The sequence below is a fragment of the Triturus cristatus genome, chromosome 5_2 (genome assembly GCF_964204655.1).
Source record: "Triturus cristatus chromosome 5_2, aTriCri1.1, whole genome shotgun sequence".
Taxonomy (NCBI): domain Eukaryota; kingdom Metazoa; phylum Chordata; class Amphibia; order Caudata; family Salamandridae; genus Triturus; species Triturus cristatus.
Window position 1 is genome coordinate 1,123,584,221 of NC_140588.1, and position 19,144 is coordinate 1,123,603,364.

Below are 19,144 nucleotides of genomic sequence, written 5' to 3' on the forward strand. Positions count from 1 at the left end.
TCGGAAAGGTGAACCCCGAATTCTGAGGAGTTGCCTGGGGGGTGGTAAAGAAGATGGCAAAGTGTGGGCTTGGTGTCGTGTGTTTTGATGGTGACTGAGAGACATTCGAAGGAGCTATACAGACAGGAGGAAGTTTCCGTGATGGAGATGTTTTCGTGGATGATTGCTATGCCCCCACCTCTTTTCATCTGCCTGTCTTTGTTGATCATTGTGAATCCAGGAGGCACCAGCATGTCCCTGCTGGGGTAGGAGAGATTATTGAGCCAGGTCTCCGTTATGAATGCTATGTCTATATTATGGGAGAGGATGGCCTCTGCTAGTTCGGTTGCATGTTTAGAGGCTGATCTGCAGTTAATGAGCATGCAGTTGATGGAGGTCCTTCTTTGCTCCTGTTCACAGAGGATTTAGCTCTAGGTAGGAAGGCTAGGTGGGCTGGGCGTATAGACTAGGACCAAACCCTCTTGGACTTAGACAGTTCAAGGGTCAACACTCACGGGAGCACTGGAGTACTCGAGTTACCTCACCCAGGGAAGCCGGGTGCATACGTGTCAAAATGGTGTCGGGTTGCATCGTCGTTTTCAATGGGAGCTGGCGAAGAAGTGCTGCTGCTTGGAAGATGCGAAGTGTCCGAAGAGATTCAAGGCTGGATCAGAGATGTGAAGAAACTGAAAGCAGAGGGGTCAGAGTCTGGGTCACTTGCCAGTGACCAGGGGCACGACAGCCGAATGCCCACCGATGTCGGGTGTTTCAGGTGAAAGAGGTGAAGCTGGACTCTTCAGCCACGAGGACCAGGAGGCGTCGAGGACAACCAGGAGCTGGATTTGAGCAGAATCTCAAAGGATGTCAAGTGCTGCAGCATCGGTGCCTGGACTGGATACAACAAGCCTTGGCAACAGCAGAAAGGAGAAAGTGATTTGATGGGGACCAGCAAGGTACTAGGGACTCCCCAAGTAATGGAGAGTCAGGGCACATCTGGAGCAACCATGGAAGCCCAATCAAAGTAAAGTTACCCTTCTCAGGGACCCACAAGCTGACGGACAAGGGATCGCAAAGGGACCTCAAGAGAAATCACAAAATGGCAGCCCACGGGTCACTCGGAGTGGGTAGGCCAGCAATCTTCGAAGGTTTCACTGCTCGGGTCTGGGCTACAAGTAACCCAATGCACAGGCTCAAGGGACATAGAGAAGCTATTGAACTAGCAAATGTGCACGGTGTCCAGGGGTTTTGGTTCCACGGTACCCACGAGGTGCTACTGGTCTCAGCTTTGCTGGGGACTCGGTTTGGCCTCTGGGAAGCCTGGAAATCCACCTCTGGTGTTGCAAAGTCTTCGGTGTCTGGCTGGAGCTTCGGAGATGCAGACCCGACAGATGCGTCTTTGGTGCCTGCCAAGCAGGGGAGTAACTCCTTTACCCCACAAGAGTTTCTTCAGTCATCTGGTGTTGAACAGATCGATGAAGGTCCAGGATTCAGTTTCAGAGTTTTGTCCAGGGATAACTAAAGGTCTGGTTACAGAGGTTCCTTCTTTATACCCAAGGAAGGGGTTAGACTAACTCAGGGGACTCACCTATGGGAGGGTTTGGAAAGAGGGGTGGCTAGACCCATTTCCTTTGTCCAGTTTCATGCCAGAGCAGGGGCTGGTAGCCCCTGCAACCGGATTGAGCTGGACTATGCACAGGGACACCAAATGTGCCCCCAGTGCAGGACTTCAAAGCACTCTGAGAGTGCACCCACCCAGCCCCAATCCACTAAAGCCTGTTTGGGAGGTGGTAACACCTCCCTGTGACAGAAAACCTATTGTCCAGGCCTCCCCTGCTGGAGTTTCAGTCAGCAGCAGGAGGCCAGACTCATATCTGTGGCTGCAGCATCCATTTTTTTATGTCAGGGCTCTTTTAAGCTGGTACCGGGTATACCGGTGCGGTCATGTCTCTCCCTCTAGAAGGGTGGGATCATACTCCCACACCAGTTACTGGTGTGGGGGTATGATTACAAGGTTTTTTACACTAAACACGACATGTTTCCGTGCAGCCAGTCTAAAGTTAGCATTTACTGTTTGGTTATAATGCACTTAAGGGTATGTGGTCAGGCTGCAATACAGACAACCCCGGAGAAGACATTCCGAAGGCTGCATAGGGGCTCTGCTCATGCATGGGCACCCTCTCACACAAAAACAAGCACCGTGCCTTCAGGATTGATAAGGCCTGCCATAGGGGTGACTGATAGGTTTATATGTGCAGTGATAGGGTGAGATATAGTGAACCTATATCTCAGTAAGGGGTGCATGCACCACCTTACCCAGGCTGCAGTAGCAGACCTGTGGTGTCATTTTGGAGGGCTTCCCAGGGGTGGCATAATACATGCTTCAGCCCCTGGTAGACCTCTGGGGTACCTATGCCCTGGGTACATAGTATACCATATGCTAGGGACTTATAAGGGCACCTCAGAATCAAATCTGTGGTGTACCTAAAGTACTAGGAATCAATTTAGAGAGGAAGCAGCTAGGCTGGGGTCCTGAATAGCAGGACCCCAGCCAGACTAAAGTCGAAAAACAGTGAAACATCAGCAAAAAGTGGGGGTAACCATAAGAAGCAGATCCTACACTCCTACACTTATGCTGGCTAATTTAGCAGTCCGTAATGACTGAGGAAGCTCCCATGACAGATTGTGTCGATCGTAAGGTGGAGGCTTCTCAGGGTTGAATTTGGCTCTAAGTGGAGTGGAGTGGCTTGAGTTCTCGGGCTTAAATTTCTCGTAGATGTCTCTTGCAATATCTTGAAGGCATCCGCCTCTTCTATTGCTTCCTCCATTTCTGCTTGACGCCATATATACTTAAGAGACTGGAAGGTTGATGGTGCTCAAAAATCTGGATTGCTTTACTGGTGGTAAATTATTTGGTGACTACTTGGAAGATATGCTTCACAAAGCTTTCAAACGTTAGAAGCATGCCCAGCTCTTCAGGTTTCAGCCAAAAACAGGTCTGTGTCATAAAACTTCCAGGAAGAAACGTCAGCGAGGACTTCCCTTCCGGCTTGAAGGAAGAAACAGGCAGCCTCAATCCTTTCCCAATAGACAGATTCCAAGCCTCAACTTCCCGCTCCTGTGAAGTCAGGGAAGCGCTCCTGACAATGCCGACCTCCCAAAGGGAAGACCTCTTTCCTTTTTTCTTCAGAGACGACAAAGAGATGTTTCAATGCCTGGGTCTTGAGCATCATTGAAAGACAGTGCACATTGTGTTTTGCAAACTTACCTACTCAGTTAGTTTTATAGTGCTAGTTCATCATTATATGTTACTTTTATTATGATCAATAAGCGGCTGTGATAGCGATGTGTATATGTGGTATCAATGTCCTAGTACGATATGTAACCAATGAAGCGTTTGATGGAATTGCTAATGGTTCTAGCTAATCGACATATTTAATCCTTTAAAATGACTCATGAATTGGGTTTTATATATGTCACTCATCTCAATTGCAAGGATTATTACTCGAACAATAAAGAATAGATGACTTTAAAAGGTATATGGTAATTGGGTGACAACCAACCTGTCAGCCCCTAGGTCAGTAATACCCAAAGTGCAGCCCGCGGGCTGCTTGCGTCGCTCCTGACGTTCGGATGCGGCCAGCTGTAATTTCTCGAGAGAGCACTAACATACAGAAAGTTGTTAAATAAACAGTTAAGCCTAAACCTAAATTACGTACAAGAAAGGAACCATATAAGGTGTCCTGCACCACTAACTAAATCAACACATTTCCTTTTAAAATGTCTAGCATTAAACATGCCCAATACACGATGCAAAAGGGTAGTTTATTACTATGCAGAGGCGTTTCGCCTTACTACATCAGATTATATCAGTGGAATGAAAAGCAACCAGAACCCGAGTGTTTCAAGGCGCTTTTGTATATGATAATAAAGAAAAAGGAGGCAAAGTGAAGTAAAACAATTGCTTAGGATTGACTTGATCTCCTGGAGGCGGAAGCCGGGAGCGTGATTTGCTTTTAAAAAAACTTTGAGTGTCACTAATTATTGTGTTTTAACTCACCCCTCGCTCCCTTCTTCACCTTTCAAGCAACTTATGTGCTCCTAACCAGGCCGCGCAGCAGTTTCAGCGCTGTCGCGGAAGCTGCACAGGGTTCACTCTTGCCGCAATCACCGGCGTTCGCTGCGGCCACGCCCCTTTTTGAGGCCACGCCCCCTCTGAGCCTTTAAAGGCGTGGAATACATACGCTGCTTAGATTGACTTTATCTCCTGGAGGCGGAAAGCCGGGAGCATGATTTGCTTTTAAAAAAACTTTGAGTGTCACTAATTATTGTGTTTTTACTCACCCCTCGCTCCCTTCTTCACCTTTCAAGCAACTTGTGTGCTCCTAACCAGGCCGCGCAGCAGTTTCAGCGCTGTCGCGGAAGCTGCACAGTGTTCACTTTTGCCGCCATCACCGGCGTTCACTGCGGCCACGCCCCTTCGAGGCCACACCCCCCCTCCCCTATTCTCCTCCTCCATAAATCATGTGCCATTTCCGTACGCGCAGCGGACGAGCGCAGCGGGCGCGCCGTTTGCGCGCCGAAGGCACGCTTAAGGCAAGCCCGTCTGTGCCCGTCCGCGCTAAGGTAGCGCCTTGCGCCAGCTACGCTGCCTGTTTTAGCCCAACAGACTTCAGCATGCCTCCAGCTGGCCCTCCCTACTCCAGAGAGGCGCTCTTGCAACTGGGTAAGCTACATGCAAACAAAGGCACTGTCACCTTATTACATGCAGCCTTTCCGCGAGCCGATTTTCTGGGCAACAATCTGGTAAAATGTGGCCTTCTGAATGTAAGGTCCCTGCCTAGGCATAGTATTGAGATCCAGCTACTTATTGAAACTCATGAACTAGATGCTCTTTTCATGACTGAAACATGGACTCGCCCCGATTGCCTGGTTGATCCCGGCTTTACATGTCCTCCTGGGTATAAATTTCTACACACCCCTAGGGCTAGTGGGAGAGGAGGGGGGGGTAGGTGTCATTTTTAAGGCATCTTGTAGCATTAAAACTCTCGCCCTAGACCCGACCGTTGGCATTGAATTGTTGGGTTTATCAATTCAGGCCCACCCTGGTACTACTGTCACGGGGATAGTATGTTATCGCCCACCTGGGGCGTTTAGCCTCCAGCATCAACAAGCGCTCTTGGTCACCCTGACTAATATCGCACTTTCCCATCACAAACTGCTCATTCTTGGGGATTTTAATCTCTGGCGCAATGGCGCTCTCGATTCGGGTCTCAATAACCTTTTTCACTCTTGCGCTAGCTTTGGCCTCTCTCAGTTGGTCACCGGAGCAACCCATAAAGGCGGACATCTTTTAGATTTATTGTTCGCAGATCCCCAGTTAGTTGTGATGGGGGAAACCCTACCTATGGACTGGACGGACCACTCACTTATTAAATTTTTTATACACGTGAACGATGGCCATCATAAGGCTCCTGGGTTGACCAGAAAAATTAACTGTAGAGACTGGAAAGCTCTTACTCATCTGCACTCTTCGGGGGTAGTGTTCCAGTTGGAGCAACTCTTTGATGAGAAAAAACAGGTAGATGAAAACTACTCACTTTGCACAGGTATCACAACTATCCTTGATGTCCATGCCCCTTTAAAATCTCGCAGCTGTAAGGGCAATGACTCCGCTCCTTGGTTCAATGAATCCTTAAAAGATCTGAAGCAATGTTGCAAACAAGCCGAGAGAAGATGGAGACGTGACTATTCAGAAACTTTTAAGGAGCTGTGGAAAAATAAAGTTGGTGAATATAAGAACCTGATTAATAAATCAAAAGCGGATTATTATTCCTCCACGATCTGTAATTCCACCAACAGCCCCAGAAACATCTTTAATATTATGAATAGTGTCACCAAAAATTCCATCATCCCCTCGCTAGACTTTATCCCTCCCCCTGATCTGAGATTGGGATCCTTAGTGGACCCTTTTGTAGGTCCAACGCTGGCTTCTAATGATCTTTTACTCGAGTTTCCTCCTCTTACGTATGAAGCTTTCGGTAAATTAGCCAGGGAGATTTCCTTGGGGTCTCCCTTAGACCCTGTTCCACAAAATATTTGGAAGGAATTTGAGAAGGAACTTTTCCCATCCCTCCATCTTATTTGCAATCAATCTCTTGCGACTGGGACTGTTCCAGCTCAATGGAAGCGGGCGCTAGTATCTCCTTTACTAAAAAAGCCCTCTCTAGACCCGGACTGCTCAAAAAACTATCGTCCCATCTCTCTGCTACCATTTCCAGCTAAGATTGTCGAGAGATGGGTTAGCAACACCCTCTCCAATCATTTGGAACGTCTTCAACTATTAGATGCTGATCAATTCGGCTTCCGGCCCGCTCACGGTACCGAGACCGCCCTTATCACCGCTATGGACGAACTCCAAAGGCGTGCAGATAGAAAGCAGCCGACGTTTTTGATCCTGCTTGACATGTCTGCCGCCTTCGACACGGTGAACCATAAGATTTTGTTGAAGCGGCTGTCTGAGGCGGGAGTACGAGGGTCGGCAGTGCAGTGGTTCCACTCATTTTTACAGGATAGGAAGCAGGCGGTGTCTATCCCTCCTTTTCAGTCAGCCTTTACTTTGATCTCACACGGGGTCCCTCAGGGCTCTGCAATTAGCCCAATCCTTTTTAACCTTTATCTTAGACCCCTGATTACGCTAATTAAAAGTTTTGATATTAAAATTGTCAACTACGCCGACGACACGCAAATGATCCTCTCGCTGGAGGGTGAGGACTCTTCTTCGGTTGAGATCTTTCACAACTGCTTGCGTGCCACCTCCCGTTGGCTTAGGGACAACTCCCTTCAGTTTAACGCAGGGAAAACGGAGGTGCTCTTCTGCGCTGGAACTAAGATTCCCCGACCCTTCCTTGATAATTTCTGGCCCCCTGAAACGGGGACCACTGTCCGGCCGGTGAAATCAGTGCGTAACCTAGGGGTCATGCTAAATTACAAGTTCAGTTTGGAGACGCATATCCATAAGACTACTGCTTGCTGCTTTGCCATCCTCCGTTCCATAAGGAATGTCCTTCCTCTCCTTCCCCCACATGCTCGTGTTCAAGTGGTAAGATGCACCATCCTCAGCAGATTGGATTATTGCAATGCCCTTCTGCTGGGATCCCCTGGATTCCTGCTGGACAGGCTCCAAAGGGTTCAATCAGCAGCTGCTAAACTGGCCTTGGGGCATCCGAGAAGAGCACACGGGTCGTCCTCTCTGAGTAAACTACACTGGTTACCGGTGAGGCAGAGAGTACAATTCAAAGCCCTTTGTATAGCATTTAGGGCGCTCCATGGAACTGGCCCTGCCTCCCTACAATTGAAATTTACGTGGTACACTCCAGCCAGGCAGCTTCGCTCCTCTGAGGCCAAACTGATAGTGGTTCCCAGATTCAAGAGAGTTAGATCTGGAGGCAGATCCTTCGAGGTAACTGCTGCCAAGTTTTGGAACTCGCTCCCTGCTGATATTAGGCATATTTCTGAACTTCTCCCATTTAGGAGAAGGATCAAAACCTGGTTATTCCCCAAATCATCTGTCTGATAACTTTCGGGTTTTTTTGTTTTTTTTGCCTCATTTTACATCACTCTTGATCCAGTCAGCGCCAGGATGCCTGCAATGGTGACAGTGCGCTTTATAAATGCCGAAAATAAATAAATACAATCACACAATGTAGTCAACTTGGAAAGCCGAGATTGATCCCAGGTTTTGTGGTTTCACATTGTGCAATTCTGTCATTCCAATTCAGTAATCAAGTTGCTTCTTTTTAACTCTCCCAAGGTAACGATAGCAAACAGAGGAGGCTTACCCCAAGATGCGGTAGAGGGACAGCGATTCAGATACTACTAATACAGTATGGTCAAATCTGTGACTCTTCTAGAGACTAGGGGCGTAACCCCTTCGCCGCGGGGGTAATTGCCCCGGGGCGCGGGTGGGGGGGGTGGCGGGGTGGCGGCGCTGTGCTCGTGACGAGCCCAGCTCGTCATGAGGCACAGTGGAGCTGTGCTCATGACGAGCTTGGCTCGTCACGACTCCGCCCACTAATTGATTCTCCCGCACATGCGGCGAATAAATTACGCGTGGGAGTGGCGCAACCGTTATGACGAGCCCAGCTTGTCATGAGCACAGCTCCACTGTGCCTCATGACGATCTGGGCTCGTCATGAGCGTACAAGGGGTTAATTTAGAGGGCAGCATGGAATGAAACCCCCAAAATAACTATGGCTTACTGACCACACAATGTACATGCTTCGCTTCCCCTATGCCCACATGACCCTGTTCCTCACAAAGACTCGCTCCCACCATGCTGACATCAATGTGGCCCTCGGGCACACCACAGACCATACTTTGAAGCCCCTGGGGAAATGTTTGCGAGTACCCAAGATCTAGCATATGGTAGATCATTTGGGTCTAAAGGCCCAGTAGATTTCCTGCACTGGAGTGGGCACTACTGTGGTGCCTGCTGTGATTTTATAAGCCAGCACTGCCCTGCAGGCTCCTATTAAAAAAAAGTTATATGTAAATTCGACTTTGGAATTAAAGGTGCCGCTAAAGTCTCAAACGACCTTATTTTTACATACAAGTCACTCCAAAAGCCCGGGGTAGTGTGCCTTGTAACTATATTCAGAGGATTTATAAAAGATGTTTTATATGCCCTGCTGAGGGAAAATCTGCCAGTTTAGTTTTTCCCCATTGTAGCACAATGGCTCTATATGCTAACATGGGAATTATGTAATACAGTCGAACTATTGAGAAAAAAGGGGCTAAAAATATACTCCAAAGTATCAACATTCAGAGAAACCAATGCAATCCGACGTGAGGAAAGACAGGCAAGTAATTACACAGGTAAGCCCAAGGCAGTAATGCAAAGTGGAGCGATACTTCGTGCGGTGTTCACAGGCCGCGGTGCAAATTGATGAGCCTGAACTTAATTGCGTGGACGTCTGTGGACCAGGGCTGCAGTGTGGGATGTGGCAATGCTTTGTGTACCCCACGAGCGGTGTCCACAGGCCACGGTACTAGCAGCGGTGACGATGTTGCATGAAGTGGTGCAGTGTAAAGCGGGGTGATTATTCGTGTTCTTCTCATGTGGTATCCACAGGTCACAGTGCAGGCAGTGACATCAGTGATACCAGGGCGGTGATGCGAAGTGCGGTTCCATGCAAGACACAGCTCAGTGATGACGGCGGGCGGCGACGGCGAGGAGACCAACGTTGAGGGGAAATGCTCTGCGCCGTGCCTTCGAGTCACAGAAACCGCCAGAGACATTGTTGACGGCATCCTAGTAATTTTTCTTCTGCTGCAGCACAAAACACACAGTTTCCAGTGCTGTGAGCAGATGAACTTTAAGTCTTTGATGGTTGGGAGACTTCCAACAGGAGGCAAGCTCCGCATGGACCGTATAGTGAAATTACATGTACCATATAGTGAAACAACATGCACCGTTAGTGTAACAGCGGGTACTGTATTGTGTAACAGCATGGACCATATAGTGTAACAAAACATATACCGTATAGTCTACCAGCATGGACCATATAGTGAAAATGCATGGACTGTATAGTGAAACAGCATGGACTGTATAGTGAAAACACATGGACAAGCGATGGAGCGAGTACACCACTTTTACTTACAGAACTGAGCCTGACCATTGAAGGGGGGGGGGGGGGGAGTAGCCCGCAACCAATGACACAGCGGTTTAAAAAGAGAGAATCATCCTTATACCTTGTATTTTGGCACACTGACATGAGGGGGGGGGGGGGTGGAGATTACGCATATAGGAGTGCTGATGGGTACAGACTATCTGGATGACAGTGAATAGGATCGTATACCACATTGATCTCCGGAAGTCGGATATGTCCTTCGGCAGGAGAAATTAACGAAAGGTATTTGTAATTGAAAATATGCAATAAAAAATGTTTTTGCAAAAAAAAAAAAAAAAATGTGAAAACGCATGGACCGTATACTGAAACCTCATGGACCATGTAGAGAAACTGCATGGAATGTATAGTGTAACAGCGTGCACTGTATGCTGGAACTGCATGGACCGTATAATGTAACATGCACCATATAGAGTAACAGCACACAGCGTATATTGTAACAACATGTACTGTATAGTATAACAGTGTGCACCGTATAGTGTAACAGTGTGCACCGTATAGTGAAACAACGTGCACCATATAGTGTAAAAGCGCGCACCGTAAAGTGTAACAGCGTGTAGTGTATAGTGAAACAGCATGGAACGTATAGTGTAACAGCGTGCACTGTATGCTGGAACCGCATGGACCGTATAATGTAACAACATGGACCATATAGAGTAACAGTGTGTGGTGTATAGTGAAACAACGTGCACTGTATAGTGTAACAGCGCGCACCGTATAGTGTAACAGTGTTTAGTGTATAGTGAAACAGCATGGACCGTATAGTGTAACAGTGTGTAGTGTATAGTGAAACAGCATGGACCGTATAGTGTAACAGTCTGTAGTGTATAGTGAAACAATGCGCACCGTATAGTGTAACAGCGTGCACTGTATAGTATAACAGCGCACACCATATAGTGTAACAGCGTGTAGTGTATAGTGAAACAGCATGGAACGTATAGTGTAACAACATGCACCATATAGAGTAACAGCACACAGCATATATTTTAACAACATGCAGTTTATAGTGTAACAGCGCGCATCGTATAGAGTAAGAGTGTGTAGTGTATAGTGTATAGTGTAACAGCGTGCTCCGTATAGTGCAACAGCGCGCACCATATAGAGTAAGAGTTTCTAGTGTATAGTGTAACAGCGTGCACCGTATACTGTAACAGCGCGCACCATATAGAGTATGTAGTGTATAGTGTAACAGCGTGCACCGTATAGTGTAACATCGTGCACCGTATAGAGTAAGAGTGTGTAGTGTATAGTGTAACAACATGTACCCTATAGTGTACCAGCATGGACCATATAGTGAAACCGCATGAACCGTATAGTGAAACTACATGGACCGTTTAGTGTAACAGCATGCACCGTATAGTGTAACAGCATGGACTGTATAGTTAAACTATATGTACTGTATAGTGTAACAACATTTACCGTATAGTGTACCAGCATGGACCATATAGGGAAAACGCATGGACCGTATACTGAAACCTCATGGACCATGTAGAGAAACTGCATGGAATGTATAGTGTAACAGCGTGCACTGTATGCTGGAACTGCATGGACCGTATAATGTAACATGCACCATATAGAGTAACAGCACACAGCGTATATTGTAACAACATGTACTGTATAGTATAACAGTGTGCACCGTATAGTGTAACAGTGTGCACTGTATAGTGAAACAACGTGCACCATATAGTGTAAAAGCGCGCACCGTAAAGTGTAACAGCGTGTAGTGTATAGTGAAACAGCATGGAACGTATAGTGTAACAGCGTGCACTGTATGCTGGAACCGCATGGACCGTATAATGTAACAACATGGTCCATATAGAGTAACAGTGTGTGGTGTATAGTGAAACAACGTGCACTGTATAGTGTAACAGCGCGCACCGTATAGTGTAACAGTGTTTAGTGTATAGTGAAACAGCATGGACCGTATAGTGTAACAGTGTGTAGTGTATAGTGAAACAGCATGGACCGTATAGTGTAACAGTCTGTAGTGTATAGTGAAACAATGCGCACCGTATAGTGTAACAGCGTGCACTGTATAGTATAACAGCGCACACCATATAGTGTAACAGCGTGTAGTGTATAGTGAAACAGCATGGAACGTATAGTGTAACAACATGCACCATATAGAGTAACAGCACACAGCATATATTTTAACAACATGCAGTTTATAGTGTAACAGCGCGCATCGTATAGAGTAAGAGTGTGTAGTGTATAGTGTAACAGCGTGCACCGTATAGTGTAACAGCGCGCACCATATAGAGTAAGAGTTTCTAGTGTATAGTGTAACAGCGTGCACCGTATACTGTAACAGCGCGCACCATATAGAGTATGTAGTGTATAGTGTAACAGCGTGCACCGTATAGTGTAACAGCGTGCACCGTATAGTTTAACATCGTGCACCGTATAGAGTAAGAGTGTGTAGTGTATAGTGTAACAACATGTACCCTATAGTGTACCAGCATGGACCATATAGTGAAACCGCATGAACCGTATAGTGAAACTACATGGACCGTTTAGTGTAACAGCATGCACCGTATAGTGTAACAGCATGGACTGTATAGTTAAACTATATGTACTGTATAGTGTAACAACATTTACCGTATAGTGTACCAGCATGGACCATATAGTGAAACTACATGTACCATATAGTGAAACAACATGCACCGTTAGTGTAACAGCGGGTACTGTATTGTGTAACAGCATGGACCGTATAGTGTAACAAAACATATACCGTATAGTCTACCAGCATGGACCATATAGTGAAAATGCATGGACTGTATAATAAAACAGCATGCACTGTACAGTGAAAACGCATGGACTGTATAATGAAACAGCATGGACTGTATAGTGAAAAAGCATGGACCGTATACTGAAACCTCATGGACCATATAATGAAACAGCATGGACCGTTTAGTGTAGCAGCGTGCACTGTATGCTGGAACCGCATGGAGCATATAATGTAACAACATGCAGCATATAGAGTAACAGCACACAGCGTATATTGTAACATGCACCGTATAGTGTAACCGTGTGTAGTGTACAGTGAAACAGCGTGCACCATATAGTGTAACTGTGTGTAGTGTACAGCGAAACAGCGCGCACCGTATAGTGTAACAGCGCACACCGTATAGTGTAACAGCGTGTAGTGTAACAGCGTGCACCGTATAGTGTAACAGTGCGCACCGTATAGTGTAACAGCACGCACCATATGGTGTAACAGCGTGCACCGTATGGTGTAACAGCGCGCACCGTATAGTGTAACAGTGTGCATTGTATATTGAAACAACGCGCACCTTATAGTGTAACAGCGCACACCTTATAGTGTAACAGTGCGCACCGTATAGTGTTACAGTGTGCACCGTATAGTGTTACAGTGTGCACCGTATAGTCTTACAGCGTGCACCGTATAGTGTAACAGCGCGCACCGTATAGTGTACCAGTGCGCACCGTATAGTGTAACAGCGCGCACCGTATAGTGTAACTGTGTGCACTATATATTGAAACAACACGTACCTTATAGTGTAACAGCACGCACCGTATAGTGTAACAGCGGGCACCGTATAGTGTAACAGTGTGCACTGTATATTGAAACAACGCGCACCTTATAGTGTAGCAGCGCACACCTTATAGTGTAACAGTGCGCACCGTATAGTGTTACTGTGTGCACCGTATAGTGTTACAGCGTGCACCGTATAGTGTTACAGCGCGCACCGTATAGTGTTACAGCGCGCACCGTATAGTGTACCAGTGCGCACCGTATAGTGTAACTGTGTGCACTATATATTGAAAGAACACGCACCTTATAGTGTAACAGCGCGCACCTTATAGTGTAACAGCGCGCACCGTATAGTGTAACAGCATGGATCGTATAGTATAACAGGTAGAACGCTGGGCGGGTCCTGGTTATGTACACCCAGGGGGAGGGGGTGTGGTAAGGGGTCCGAGCATTCTTCTGTTCTTTTTCCTGTCAGGGAGGTGATCATCTCCACAAGTACGGAATAGGACGGGGATTGGAGGGGGGGGGGGGGTGTAATCATGCGCTCCTGGCATCAATGAGGGGACACCTATAGACATCTGTCTGGTATGTCCATCGCCTCCCTTGCCTTCAAGCGTCTGCAGGTGACCGAGTGTCGGTATCCAGTGGAGAAGCAAGGGAGACTGGGCCGCTGGTTCAAGAAAGGAAATTTGAGCCCCACCGTCCGCTAGTTGGGTGGAAAAATAAAGGCATAATTGGTGGTGTTGATTGGGCACAGAAGCCTCCAGGGGGCTGGCCTTGGATAGCTGCAGCCCGACAGGTCCCCATCGGGGCTGGGATGAGGAGGGGTTGCTGTTGTGCAGGCAGTGTTGGTTCCTGAACACATGCAGCACGCAGTGTCTGCCAGTCATGGTGCCAACGCCTGCAAACCAAGGTTGGCTTCAGAGTATAACTCACCAGAACGTGCCACCCTCTGAAGGGGAGACAGGGCATCCATTAAAAGGCGCACACTTTGATGGTGTCTGCTAGCTTTTGAAATCTACTTATTTAATTTCCTGGAGCACATACACCTTAATGAAGTATTCTAAAAGAGTTTGTTGTTTTAGTTTTCCTGTCGAGTGTGTGAGCGTGTCCAGTCTTTTGATTTAACTTTTTTTGGTTGCGTCTATCTTGTTTAAAGCGCCACCACTGCGTGGATCGCGATAGCACGTGGGTCCACTCACCACACGCAGTGTAAGTGGCTGAGCCATGTTATTGTTTGTTGATGCTCGGTAATGGCCCCCTCACTCCTTCTTTAGCAGCCAGTAACGTTTAAACAAGCACACACTCAATAGGATTACTGAAAACAAGGTCTTTTTCGTACCCATTTTGAACTAGTTTAAAAAGCACAAATGTTTTACGAAGTGATCATACTTGTTTTAAAGTAATAATGTCGAGTGGTCGTGTTAAAAATGTATAAGAAACAGCTTGTCAGAGATGCTGTACTACTAAGACATCTCTGTGGTGCCTTCTTTGCTAGCTGAGCTCGTCTGTGGAGGAGATCCCCAGAAGAGGCAGTGGGCACGAGTTATTCCACCGCTATTTATTATTAGCCCTGTTGACTGGACTCTCATCCTTATGAGGTTGGGCAGCAAAAGCTATTGAGTGTATCAGTCGCGGCGCTTCTTAAAATTCCATTGGCTAGGTCGATATTTGTTAACTTGCTCGGCCATCTTGTGGTCCGTCGGCTGCGCTGCCGCCTCTGGTGCAGGAAACCAGGATTCGAGCCTCGGGGTCGCGTCCACATCCTGTGATTCTGGGCAAATCACTTACAGGCACATGCATCATCATAGGGTTTTGCGATTCCTTAATTGCGATAATTAAGGAATCGCAATTAAGGAATAGCAAAACCCTAAGCATGTAGGAATCGCTAAAGAAATAGCGATTCCCACAAATTCCTTAATTGCGACTAGCAAATTGCGAGTCGCAATTAAGGAATGTCTTCCCATTCATTCCTATGGGCCTCCAGGCCCATAGGTTTGAATTGGAGATTGCGGGAGCAATTTGCGAGTACCAATAGGTACTCGCAAATTGCTCCCGCAATTTCGATGGTGCAAGGGTGTCAAAATGACACCCCATTGCACCCATGTATGTTAACTCTGCACATATGTTGCATACACACATGCTCTAAGGGCATGTGTGTGTGCAACATGAAATTTAGAAAAATGCAAATAAGTGCATTTTTCTAAGTTTTCGCAAATTACCATGAAGTCCTGCCTCATGGTAATTTGCTCACGCTAATAGCGAAATCGCTATTTTTAAAACTGTGATGCATTGCATTTAAGGAATCTCAATTAGGGATTCCTTAAATGCAATCGCTATTTAAGGAATCGCTATTTTGAGATTCCTTAAATAGCGATTTGTGCATTTGGGATGATGCATCCCAAATGCAAAAATACCGGTCGCAAAGGGGCGGATTCTGAGAATCTGCCCGTTTGCGACCGGTTTTGTGCTTGATGCATGGGCCTGTTAATCTCCCCGAGCCTGAATGTGTAATGTAAATACGGTGCTATGTAAAGCGCTCCAATACCTTCGGGTCGAGTTCGCGCTATATAAATAAGCAACAAAAAAAAAAAAAAAAAACAGAAATCTTTCCCCGCCTCCCTCATGGCCGCGAGCCGGAGGGGCCCGGGCCACTTACAAGTCCCGAGCCTGCCCATGCGGGGTGACAGGCCTCAGCTGTGGGGATGGGCACAGGCTGCTGGCAGCGGTGCCACAAGGAAGTAAACTAGTAATGCGTCAGTCACCAGCACAATACACTTTCGTTATCAGCTGTAGGCTGTGGGAGGGGCACCTCATACACGCATACCAGCACCCCCACCCCGGTGCGTCACCATGGCTCTGTTTACTGAGGCATGTTGAGTCTAAATATGGTTAGCGCGTCTTTAAACAAATGCATTTAAAACATATGAATTTAAGAGCAGCGTGCTCCCCAATTGCATTTCTAGACGCTATATGCTTAGCGAAGGCTGAGAAGTGCTAATCAAGCCCATAGAGCTATTTTGGCGCCCCCGTGTCAACCGATCTGAGCCAGGCCCCCCCCCCCCACCCCCCGCCCCTCATGATGCTGGTGGTACATCCCGGACTTGTGCAGCGGGTTCCGCGTGAGCGCCCACCTTGTATCCTCACCACTCGGATTGCATCGGGAGAGAGTCACGCAAGAGAGGAACACCCCTGAGGCAGGCATTTATTCCTTCATCTGACTGACCCTATGGGGTATGCTAGCGCTGCGAGGCCTCTTCTTTAGGAGCAGAGCGCGAAGGACACCGAAGCTCCCACACTGAAGCATCGCCAGCCAGTCCTCCTGCCCCAGGGGGCAACTGCGGCTGGGAAAGGGTCAGTCACCATCAGTACCTTTGTCATGTGACTGACTTCTCTGATGCTACCAGCCCCACGGGGACACCCGAGATGCAACTGTGACTGACGGAGCTACAGCCCCTTTTGAAGGAGCGGGCGAGGTTACTGTGCGACTGACCCCGGCCGGCAGCCCTGCTGACAGCCTTTCGGAGGTAGATGAACCTGCCGTGTGACTCAGTGTCTCCCGGGTCAGGGAGAGAGTGATGTGTGACAGACTCTGCTTTAGCGTCACCTGTGACCCCCCCTTAGTGATAGTGAAGCCAGATCACTTCTATACCATCCATAGTGAAAGTGACTTCGCTCACCTGTGCCCCCCATAGTGATCGTGAAGCCAGCTCACCTGTGCCCCCCCTTAGTGATAGTGAAACCAGCTCACCTGTGCCCCCCCCTTAGTGATAGTGAAACCAGCTCACATCTGTACCACCCGCAGTGATAGTGACTTCACTCACCTGTGCCCCCCATAGTGATACTGACCCCGCTCACCTCTGCTCCCCCTTAGTGATAGTGAAACTAGCTCAGCTGTGCACCCCCATTCGTAGTGATTGATAGTGACCCCGATCACCTGCGCCCCCAGCTGTAGTGATAGTGACCCAGCTCACCTGTGCACCCATATCCGTACTCCGTAGTGATAGTGAAACTAGGTCACATGTGCCCCCCGTAGTGATAGTGACCCCGCTCACCCGTGCCCCCCTTAGTGATAGTGAAACCAGGTCACTTCTGTATCATCCGTAGTGATAGTGACTTCGCTCACCTGTGCACCCCCATCAGTAGTGATAGTGAAACTAGCTCACCTGCGCCCCCCAGCCATAGTGATAGTGTCTCTGCTCACCTGCACCCCAGATGTAGTAATAGTGACCCCACTCACCTGTGCCCCACGTAGTGATAGTGACTGCGCTCACCTGTGCCCCCAGCCGTAGTAGTACTGACCACGCACACCTGCGCCCCCCAGCCGTAGTAATAGTGACCCCGCCCACCTGTGCCCCACGTAGTGATAGTGACTTTGCTCACCGGTGCCCCCCAGCCGTAGTGATAGTGTCTCCGCTCACCTGCACCCCTCGTAGTGATAGTGACTCCGCTCACCTGTGCCCCACTGTAGTCATAGTGACCCCGCTCACCTATGCCTCCCCGCTCACCGGTGCACCTCCATCTGTAGTGATAGTGAAACCAGCACACCTGTGCCCCCGTAGTGATATTGACCCCACTCACCTTTGCCCCCAGCCGTACTGATAGTGACCCCGCTCACCTGTGCACCCCCATCTGTAGTGGTATTGACCAGAGGCGCAACTAGAGCCAAATTTCGGAGGGGGGGGTGGCTAAGAAAAAATTTCGGGGGGGGGCGGGAACTTTAAGCAATAGGCAGAGTGGAGCTGCAGGGGCTCTTAGAAGGGGTGAAACAACAGGGAGGCCCTATTAACATGCAAATGGTCTTTTAAAGACCTGTGAAGTGCTCGGGTGCGGCTGTGTGTGCGCCGCGAGGCTGTCTCATCCCGGGCTGCCACACACGACGGGGGGAGGGGGGAGGGGGGGCTGAAGCCCTTTGAGTCCAATGGGTGTTGCGCGCCTGGTAGGGACCCTGTTTACCTGCGCCCCCGCAGCTGTAGTGATAGAGGCCCAGCTCACCTGTGCACCCCTATACGTAGTGATAGCGAAACTAGCTCACCTGTGCCCCCGTACTGATAGTGACTTCGCTCACCTGTGCCCCCCATCTGTAGTGATAGTGAAACTAGCTCACCTGTGCCCCCGTAGTGATAGTGACCTCACTCACTTGTGCCCCCCGTAGTGATAGTGACCCCGCTCACCTGCGCCCCCCGTAGTGATAGGGACCCCACTCACCTGTGCACCCCCATCAGTAGTGATAGTGACCCGCTTACCTGCACCCACCAGCCGTAGTGATAGTGTCTCCGCTCACCTGCGCCCCCGTAGTGATAGTGAGCCCGCTCACCTGCACCCCCATCCGTAGTGATAGTGTCTCCGCTCACCTGTGCCCCCCTTGTGCTTTAATTGGGGCGGTGATGCTGGGGGTGTTCTCACGCCTGCACTGCGCTCTGCTCTCTCTTCTGCCTTGTTCTCTCGGCAGCTCGGAGGGTTTGGGGGAAACGACGGAGCTTTAAATACTTTGGGGAACCTCAGAGCCCTACCCAGTCTGAGCTCATTGGCCGGAACTTGTTTCACTTTCGAATCTACTTTTTTCCGGTTTTATAGCGTGAACTCGGCCCTGGGCTTTGGAGCGCTCTACACGACCATCAGCTTATGTTGCACAAGGCCGGAGTTATTTTTAGGTATTTATTTTAAGGCAGGGAAATTGAATGATTTGCCCAGAATCACAGGATGCTGAGCCGTCGCCGAGACTTAAACTGGTTGCTCACTTCCAAACCAAAAGTTGGCAGCTCCGGCAGTTAGGCCACACCCCCTGTCTGCTTCTGAAGGGGGAGTGGGGTCAGTACAGTTTATATGGGGGAGGAGCAGAGGCGTGGCTTCAGGGGGGTCGTTTGAGGTATTACACCCCCCTAGTAAACGTATTTTGGGATGAACAGTTAGGCGAGGTGTTTTCGGCCGAGTGTGTTGGATTTCACCAGGATTATTAACACACACGGTCACAAACGAGCAC

The 19,144-nt window shown here is 48.5% G+C and overlaps 1 protein-coding gene across 1 annotated transcript in view; it reads right to left on the reverse strand.

Annotated features, from left to right (window-relative positions):
* The window catches only part of LOC146829872 (uncharacterized), a 674,792-nt gene extending 656,173 nt beyond the window's left edge, over positions 1–18,619 (reverse strand). Inside the window, exon 1 of the mRNA XM_085608537.1 lies at positions 18,516–18,619. The gene's annotated coding sequence lies outside the window, so the exon portion shown is untranslated. The remainder of the gene's footprint in view (positions 1–18,515) is intronic.
* Positions 18,620–19,144: the final 525 nt, after the last annotated feature.